The sequence below is a fragment of the Zingiber officinale genome, chromosome 2A (assembly GCF_018446385.1).
Source record: "Zingiber officinale cultivar Zhangliang chromosome 2A, Zo_v1.1, whole genome shotgun sequence".
Classification (NCBI taxonomy): domain Eukaryota; kingdom Viridiplantae; phylum Streptophyta; class Magnoliopsida; order Zingiberales; family Zingiberaceae; genus Zingiber; species Zingiber officinale.
Window position 1 is genome coordinate 125,574,730 of NC_055988.1, and position 9,503 is coordinate 125,584,232.

General features: G+C 51.2%; 1 pseudogene; it reads left to right on the forward strand.

The window, feature by feature from the left end:
* The first annotated feature begins 3,992 nt into the window (after positions 1–3,992).
* LOC122043974 lies at positions 3,993–8,038 on the forward strand (annotated as a pseudogene).
* The last annotated feature ends 1,465 nt before the right edge of the window (positions 8,039–9,503 follow it).

Below are 9,503 nucleotides of genomic sequence, written 5' to 3' on the forward strand. Positions count from 1 at the left end.
TCTCCTCGCTAAAGCTGTAAATAAGTTAGTTTTAGAATGTTTAAACTTTTTTGATAAGGTAGTCAAGCTGAGCCGAGCCGAGCTTAAAATAAACTAAGCTTTTAAAATAAGTGATCCGGCAATAAGAATGGGGGATCCATTTCCTGAAGGGTCTCAGCTTGAGAACCGATGAAGGGCTGACTAAGCGGTTAATGGCCGAGTCGATCAGCCGGGTAGGTCCGAGCGGAGTTAGAGATAACCCATCCATGGGTTTGGGTTTCCGACGCCAAGGCAGGAGGATCGAAGGGCCGACCGGGAGCCCGAACGGCAGGGGCCAAAGAGCCGAGCGGGCAACCCGCCCGGACAAAATAAGGGCGAGGGGACAAAAAGGGTGGCCGAGCGGCCTATGCGCTCGGCTTGGGATATGGGATATCGGTAGAAGCATGTCTGATGATTAGGCCGTACACAAGATCGCACGATGGAGGATCTTGCCGTCACATCATGGAAAGGTTGATACAGTAGCAGTATGGCCTCATGGACGCCTCTTCTGACAGACCCATGCCTGGGCATGGTTAAATGCAGGTGGTTGCTTTGATTGGCGCGCCCAGGCTTCTTCGAGGGGTCTATATAAGGCCTCCATTTCTTCACCGGAGGTATGCACGTCTTCATCTTGAGGCCACCTTTTTGTCATTCCTTGCCTGACTTGAGCGTCGGAGGGTCGTCGCCGGGGACCCCTCCCCGGCCCGACTTCTGTGCAGGTTCGCCGGAGGTCGATGCAGCTGGCCGAAGATAGGGGAGAGCGCCACGTGCCCAGCGTCCGTCGATTCAGCGACTCGGACAGGATCAATTTGGCGCCGTCTGTGGGAACGCGCCTGTATCCGAGCAGAATAGATGGACGAGGCTGGATGACCTCACATCGTGATGCTCCCCCAGGAGAAACTCGACGCTCTAATGGGGGCAAGAGCAGCTAAGCTCGTGGAGCAACAGAGACAAAAGGCTCAAGCTGAGCGGATATCCGAGCGACCCAGGAGGACTGACCGGAGAAACATTAGAAATGGGAGTAAAATAAGGGTCCAATCGGCCCTCAGGTGGGAGCAACTCCTGCCCCGATATCGGTCCGACAAAGGGGTCTTCATCAGGCGAGGCAACTGGCCAATAAGTTTCGACAAGTATAACGTATGCTCCTCACTCCACGGGTATTCGGGAGTTGAGAAATTGGGTCATAGTCGTGCCGATCGATAGGTCAGTTCTTTCAATTACCTGTTGCTCAGATTGGTAGTTTAAGTAAGAACTCCCGTGCCGCTCGGCCGGGAGTGTATAAACCGAGCCAAGAGCTCGATGGGAAGACCACGTGCCGCTTGGCCGGGAGTGCATAAACCGAGCCAAAGGCTCGACGAACGAAGGCCCCGAGCCGTTCGGCCGGAGGTATAATATCCGAGCCAAGCGCTCGACGAACGAAGGCCCCGAGCCATTCGGCCGGAGGTATAATATCCGAGCCAAGCGCTCGACGAACGAAGGCCCCGAGCCGTTCGGCCGGAGGTATAATATCCGAGCCAAGCGCTCGACGAACGAAGGCCCCGAGCCGTTCGGCCGGAGGTATAATATCTGAGCCAAGCGCTCGACGAACGAAGGCCCCGCGCCGTTCGGCCGGAGGTAAATTGGTCGAGCCAAGCGCTCGAGGAACGAAGGCCCCGCGCCGTTCGGCCGGAGGTAAATTGGTCGAGCCAAGCGCTCGAGGAACGAAGGCCCCGCGCCGTTCGGCCGGAGGTAAATTGGTCGAGCCAAGCGCTCGAGGATCGAAGGCCCCGTACCATTCGGACGGAGGTATATTATCCGAGCCAAAATGCTCGACGAAGTAGACCCTGAGCCGTTCGGCCAGGAGGGCATTATCCAAGCTGGGTGAAAGGCAAAGAGCTACGCCGGACGGAAGCGTCAAAATTAGCCTTAACGGCCGACGAGCACCGTCGTTAAAAATCGAGAGCCGCGCCGATCGGCTATAAACATCCGCGCCGACAAGCACCGTCGTTAAAAATCGAGAGCCGCGCCGATCGGCTATAAACAACCGCGCCGACGAGCACCGCTTAAAAATCGAGAGCCGCGCCGATCGGCTATAAACATCCGCGCCGACGAGCACCGCCGTTAAAATCGAGAGCCGCGCCGATCGGCTATAAACAACCGCACCGACGACCATCGTTAAAATCGAGAGCCGCCCGATCGGCTATAAACATCCGCGCCGACGAGCACCGCGTTAAAATCGAGAGCCGCGCCGACCGCTATAAACATCCGCGCCGACGAGCACCGCCGTTAAATATCGAGAGCCGCGCCGACCGGCTATAAACATCCGCGCCGACGAGCACCGCCGTTAAAAATCGAGAGCCGCGCCGATCGGCTATAAACATCCGCGCCGACGAGCACCGCCGTTAAAATTCGAGAGCCGCACCGATCGGCTATAAACATCCGCGCCGACGAGCACCGTCGTTAAAAATCGAGAGCCGCGCCGATCGGCTATAAACATCCGCGCCGACGAGCACCGTCGTTAAAAATCGAGAGTCGCGCCGATCGGCTATAAACATCCGCGCCGACGAGCACCGTCGTTAAAATTCGAGAGCCGCGCCGATCGGCTATAAACATCCGCGCCGACGAGCACCGTCGTTAAAATTCGAGAGCCGCGCCGATCGGCTATAAACATCCGCGCCGACGAGCACCGTCGTTAAAGATCGAGAGCCGCGCCGATCGTCTATAAACATCCGCGCGGAAGAACGAATATCAAAGTAAGAAACCGTGGAAACTACAAATATTAAAAAATTCAGGCCCGATTGGGAGTTGGTCCTTCGATACTCGGCTTTCTGGACTTCACGCAGGCAGGATACGTGCAAAGTGAGTAGGCTACGTCGCTCGGACTCTATGCAATGTGCCAAGCCGATCGGACGCGTGAAAGAGAACCCTTAAGAGCAGGACTGACTCTAAGTATCAACGTTAAGCAAACAGAAGAATATTATGGACAATGAGTAGGAAAACAAGCAAAGGAGCAGCGTTTCTTTAGAAGAAGAATTATGCCGAACGGCACGCACAAAAATTTTACATCCGCCGAGCGGATGAAATACAGAAGGTACTCGAAATAACCCGCCTCACTCAGGGTCTTCAAAGCTGAAGAAGGCGTCAGGAATATCATCAATCATGGCCGCCAGGTCGGAGGCGGGAATATGCATTCCCTCGGGAAGGTGGCCCCCTTTCTTCAAGTATGTCACGGTGACCTTGACCGCTTCGGCGAAAGTGGAAGAGACGTTGCCACCGAATTTTAGGCCGAACCTCTCCGAGTGGAGGTATTCCTGGCGCGCGGCTGCTAGGCGACTCGGCTCACCCTCTTTATATTTTCTGAGTGCCGCTCGGGAAGCGGTTAAGGTGTCTTGAACAGCCTTCAAGTCCACCTCGGCCTTTGTGCGCTCTGCCGAACGGATCTCTCGCTCGGCATTCAGCTCGGCCTCTAGCTTCTTAGACTGCTGATCTAGGGCCCGGACTTCGACTTTCATTTTATCCAGATCAGCAATCGCTCGCCTCTTCCGGCCACTGGCGCGCTTCACGTCCCCGTCCCGCTTCTTCACCAAGTCTTCGAGTCGGGCCACCTCCGCAGCCAGATCGGCAGCCTTCTTCTGTTCGGCCTCGAGGGTTTGTTTCTCCCGCTCGGCCGACGGACCCCCCGACAATTGAAGTTTTTCCAGGAGACCCTCCAGCTCGGCTAGCCGACGGCTAGTGGCGATTTGCTCAGCCCAGCGCTGTAAAGGAAATAATGAAATCAGGAATCAAATAGTGGCATGGAACAGGAAGAAAAATGAATACCTGAGTGGCCTGCTGCATGTTGTTGTCGCCGAGCTGCTTGGGCGTCATGAGGGCCGCTTGAATCTGCGCGTCCTCAAAAAGCTTGGCGGGCCCGTCAAGGTTATTTCGTGAACGGGCTTGAGGGCCGATCGGAGGACAGTAAATATTCCTCCGATGGGAATCGAAGGGTGGTCCCGATGGTAGGGTGGCCGGTGGCGCTTCTTCAGCTGCAGTCGCCTGGTGGAGTTTCGCCCAACCGACGTAAGCGGCGACGAGTCCGGGGAGGAGAGTCGGTGGGCGGCGCAGGAGGCGATGCCACAGGAGTCCCGATCTGCGACGGCGTGCGATCGGGAAGTTACGCCGATCGGCTCATGTGGTTCCCCTCTTGGGGTGGCGGAGGACCGAGTCTCTTCGACGCCAAGTTCTAGCGGTGGATCCCGGACGGGAATTCCAGGCGGGAGCCGAGAACAGATCCGCCTCAACCTCTGCTGAGCGGATGGGCAAGATCTGCTTGGGCGATGCGCCCCTCTCCCGCATCCGCCGGGCGGCTGGGATGAGACCCCGCTCGGCGAGCTCCTTTTGGTGGCCGCTCTCCAGTTTCAGATGAGCGGTAGCTTTGGAGCGCCACATGACTTCAGCTGCAATAGAAGAAATTAAAATCAGTTAGATAAAAAAGGTGAAGGGGGTAAAGAGTCTCTTACCCATACGGTAGGGAAGATTGGCCCGAACGGGAGATAACCCAAAAATATACAACACCCCCTTGAGAAGCAACTGGTCTATCTTGTATCGCTGACCAGACAACCAGTTCGCCGCATGAAGATAGGCTGGATTGCTTCTGAACTTGCCGAGCTCCGGCTGAGTCGGCACGGCGGTTTGCCATTTGGTTCGGAAGGCTGGCCGCTCAGAAAGTCGGATGTAGAAGAAAAATTCTTTCCAATGCTTGTTGGAGGTCGGCATATTGTCAAAAAACTTAAAGCCTATTCTACTTTGGAAAATAAAAGTCCCCAACTCGGATTGTTTGGGGTAGAAGAAGAAGTGGAATATTTTAGGGTCAAGAGGGATACTGTGCAGCTTGAAGAGGACGACCATCCCGCTCAGTAGCCTAAAGGAATTCGGCACAAGTTGGCCGAGCGGGATGCGAAAGTAGTTACAAACCTCTAAAATAAAGGGATGGGTAGGAAATCTAAGGCCACCCTGGAATTGGTCTAAAAAGAAACAGATTGTGCCGATCGGCGGATCATGTGGTCGGTCAGTCGGGTCGGCTATAATTATTTCATAGTTGTTGGGAATCCCATACGTCCGAACAAGGCGCCGAGCACCCTCCTCATCAAGCCGACTCTCCATGGTCATATACCAGGGACCGTGAACGTTGGTGGCGGGTTCAGAGGGACTTGCCATCTCGGAGGGGCAAGAGGATAGCAAGAAATCGAAAGAAGGGGAGCGAAAGAGGCGAAATGGGCAGGGAAAACCTAGTAAGTGAAGGAAGAAGACTCACTGAGAAGGAAACGGGCCGAAAAGATCACCGGGGAAAAGGTAGCAGCCGGAAACTGGGACTGGATCGTCGAAGGCTACAGCGGCAGAGGAGGCAGACGGAGGAAGCACGAGCAAGCATGCGGTGAAGGGAGAAGACGGAGGCTTTATACTGCCGAGATTGGTCGGCCTCCGCCGTTGGATGCGGGTCACGAAAGACGAGGCCATCATCCGACCGTCTATTTCAAAGCAATCGCGTCCCATCGTACTAAGCATCGCCGCCACGTGAGAAGAACCACGTGGCGCCTTGCCACTAGGCGCAATTAATGCGCGTCATACCGCGCATGCTGCGACTTAATGGGAAGGATTGGCGCGATTTTCGAGAAGATTTAGGCAAGCAAACGTCCACGTTGAACAACAAGGCATCCGAAACGAAGAGCCGAGCGGCTGAATCCGGCATAAGGGCCGAACGGCTAAAAGGAAGATTATGGAAGCGGCGACCGCCCGCTCGGACACATATAGTCCAGTCAGTCGGACTCACTGCCTCCTTCGACTAGACTTGAAGGGAAGGCAAGTGATCCGGCAGTAAGAATGGGGGACCCACTTCCTGAAGGGTCTCAGCTTGAGAACCGATGAAGGGCTGACTAAGCGGTTAATGGCCGAGTCGATCAGCCGGGTAGGTCCGAGCGGAGTTAGAGATAACCCATCCATGGGTTTGGGTTTCCGACGCCAAGGCAGGAGGATCGAAGGGCCGACCGGGAGCCCGAACGGCAGGGGCCAAAGAGCCGAGCGGGCAACCCGCCCGGACAAAATAAGGGCGAGGGGACAAAAAGGGTGGCCGAGCGGCCTATGCGCTCGGCTTGGGATATGGGATATCGGTAGAAGCATGTCTGATGATTAGGCCGTACACAAGATCGCACGATGGAGGATCTTGTCGTCACATCATGGAAAGGTTGATACAGTAGCAGTATGGCCTCATGGATGCCTCTTCTGACAGACCCATGCCTGGGCATGGTCAAATGCAGGTGGTTGCTTTGATTGGCGCGCCCAGGCTTCTTCGAGGGGTCTATATAAGGCCTCAATTTCTTCACCGGAGGTATGCACGTCTTCATCTTGAGGCCACCTTTTTGTCATTCCTTGCCTGACTTGAGCGTCGGAGGGTCGTCGCCGGGGACCCCTCCCCGGCCTGACTTCTGTGCAGGTTCGCCGGAGGTCGATGCAGCTGGCCGAAGATAGGGGAGAGCGCCACGTGCCCAGCGTCCGTCGATTCAGCGACTCGGACAGGATCAATAAGTATTCAAACTTGACTCGATTTAATTTTTATGAGTTTGAGGTTATTTAAAGTTTGACTTGAGCTTGGTTCATTTAGATATTATCAAATTCTCAATTTAAATTTGGCTTGATCTTGGTTCGAGCTTGACTTGAGCTTGAGTTTGATTCGAGCTTGACTCGTTTAGATGTTATCAAGCTCTCAATTTAAACTTGTTTGATTGTTTGAAACTTTTAGTTGTTTGATTAATTATTAAGATTGATAATTTAAATTTATTTATTTATTTTATTATTTATTTAGCATATTGAAAAGAGTTTTATTAATGAACATTGTTCGTGAACATTATTCACGAATGTTGTTCACGAAGGTTAACGAGCTAAACACATATGTGTTCAAGCTTGTTTGTTTAGCTTAACAAGCTGTTCAAGCTTGTTTGTTTAATTAATCTTATGTATATTGAACGAACATAAATAAACTCTTACCAAATCGAACACCAAGCTTGTTCACGAACGCTTGGTTCATTTACTGCCCTATCGTCGGTTGAATCTTGTTCTTTCCTTTATTTTGCTATTTAGGGAAACTCCGAGATGGTTGGGCGGTCGTCGTCAAGCGATTGTACGGGAAGAACTATAAGAAGGTGGAGTAGTTCATGAACGAGGTCAAGATCCTCTCCCTTCTCCGCCACCAGTTTCTCGTCAGCCTCTATGGTTCGACCTCACATCGCAGCCGTGAGCTCGTCCTCGTTTATGAGTTCGTACCGAATGGCAAGTCGCTGACCACCTCCACGGCCATCGCGCCGCCGAGCGGATTCTCACTTGGCTGATGCTCTTGCGGATCACCATCAAGACGGCCGATGTGCTTGCGTACCTCCACGTCATCGACCCTTCGATCATACACCGCGACGTCAAGACCACCAACATCCTGCTCGATGATGCCTTTCGTGTCAAAGTGGTGGATTTTGGGCTCTCGCGCTTGTTTCCGTTGGATGCGACGCACGTCTCCATCGCCCCACAAGGCACGCCAGGGTACATAGACCCCGAGTACTACCAGTGCTTCCAGCTCACCAGCAAGAGCGATATCTACAGCTTCGGGGTGGTTTTGGTGGAGCTCATATCGTCGAAGCCGGTGATCGACCTCCGGAGAGAAAAGAGCGAGGTCCACTTGGCTAACATGGCGATCGCTAAGATCCAGAACCACGAGCTGGTCAATCCAGAGATCTGGCGGACGTCAGACGAGGTGGCGAGGATGAGGATCGCCATGGTAGCGGAGTTGGCGTTTAGGTGCTTGCAGTCGGACGACGACAGGAGGCCGACCGTCAGGGAAGTGCTCGAGGGACTGGTGGCAATAGAAAACGCAGCGTGTGATTCCTGCAACAAGGCAGAGGATGCTGCAAATTGGCTGCGAGATGATTCCAGTTTGATGCACAACGTCGTGATGTCCTCGTCGGACACGGTCATCGGAAAGTGGGAGAATCGAACCACTACGTCTGTCGCTAGCCAGTGAACAATTGGATCGATTGCAAGAATCAACCATATAATTTGATTGAAAACTGAGGAAGAACCATTAAGACTTTCTCAAATTCGATATCGATCTTTTATTTTTTAATACAAAATAAATAAAAATTGATATTACTTTTTTTATTGGTATTGTTGTTGTGGTTGATGGGTGGTTCATATTTGAATGAAGGTAATACGAGGGGTATTTGAATGAAGGTCAACACGAAGGATGATATGAAAGAAAAATCTGTTAAAATTTTTTTGTAACAAAATTCAAAAATACAAAATAAATAAAAATTGATATTACTTTTTTTATTAGTGTTGTTGTTGTGGTTGATGGGTGGTTCATATTTGAATGAAGGTCAACATGAGGGATGATATGGAAGAAAAATCTATTAAGGTTTTTTTTCGTAACAAAATTCAGTTATGCTTTTTATAACAAAATTTCGTTGTGATTTTTCATAACAGAATATGTTACAGTTTTATCAGGTTTAGAATTTAGGCACCATTTATAGGGATCATTGTAAACATATTATATGATGAGAATAATTGAATGTGATTATATTATGTAGAGAGAATTCTTATAAAGCTTCGGTTGTTTTGTGAAGTAGGTACTCCGCTGAACCACGATAATTCTTCTTCTTTTTTCTCATGTTTACCTTTTCTTATTGTGCAAAAAAGGCGGGTCCCGTCGCCCAGCGGCCCCCTAGGCCTGGCCCCACAGGAATCCTAGGAGGAAGTAAATCAACGGTGAATGCTGGCCCGGTTAAAGCGTGGTGTCTCCAGAATTTAACACAGCCGCCCCAGATTATTCATCCAGTGCGCATCCGTGGACCTTCGACCCTATAACTCATTGTGCAAGGATGCCACGCTTAAACCGGTTGATCCAGCCCGCGGGGGCATGTTTACCTTTTCTTATGCATCTTTATCTCGTTGCCATACGTGCTATTGTTCTCTCTTTCTCTTCATTCATATTAGAAGTTGAGAGGTGTTATCTCCTCTTTTTACGCAATACTTGTTTTTTAATAATCTAATTATTTGAGCCTTTAATCCAACTAGTTCTAAAAATAGGTATACCAACCCACAAATCAATCACTAGGTAAATTTAAAGTGCAAGTGGCTCTCTTCCAACCTTTTGTTTTTTTATTCCACCATAGTAAAATATCCTATTGTACACTGCCGAGTGACTTTTATGCATGTTAAGTGAAACGGTGTTTAAGATGGGTATCACTAGAAAGGGTCAAAGTATAAGAGGTCTACTGACATGAAAGTTAAAATTAAAGTTAAAGGATGGTCAATATTATTTGGAACAAGCGAAGGTCTGATCGGACCTCCAGGCAGGTCAGACCATGAGTTCCAATCATGTGCGCCAATAGAGTGTTAAGCTAGGGGCTCGCTTGATCAGGGCCTTTGGTCAGTCTTGCCTCAAAGCCGGATTTCTCAATCAATGATGAAGTATGGAACCAAGTATC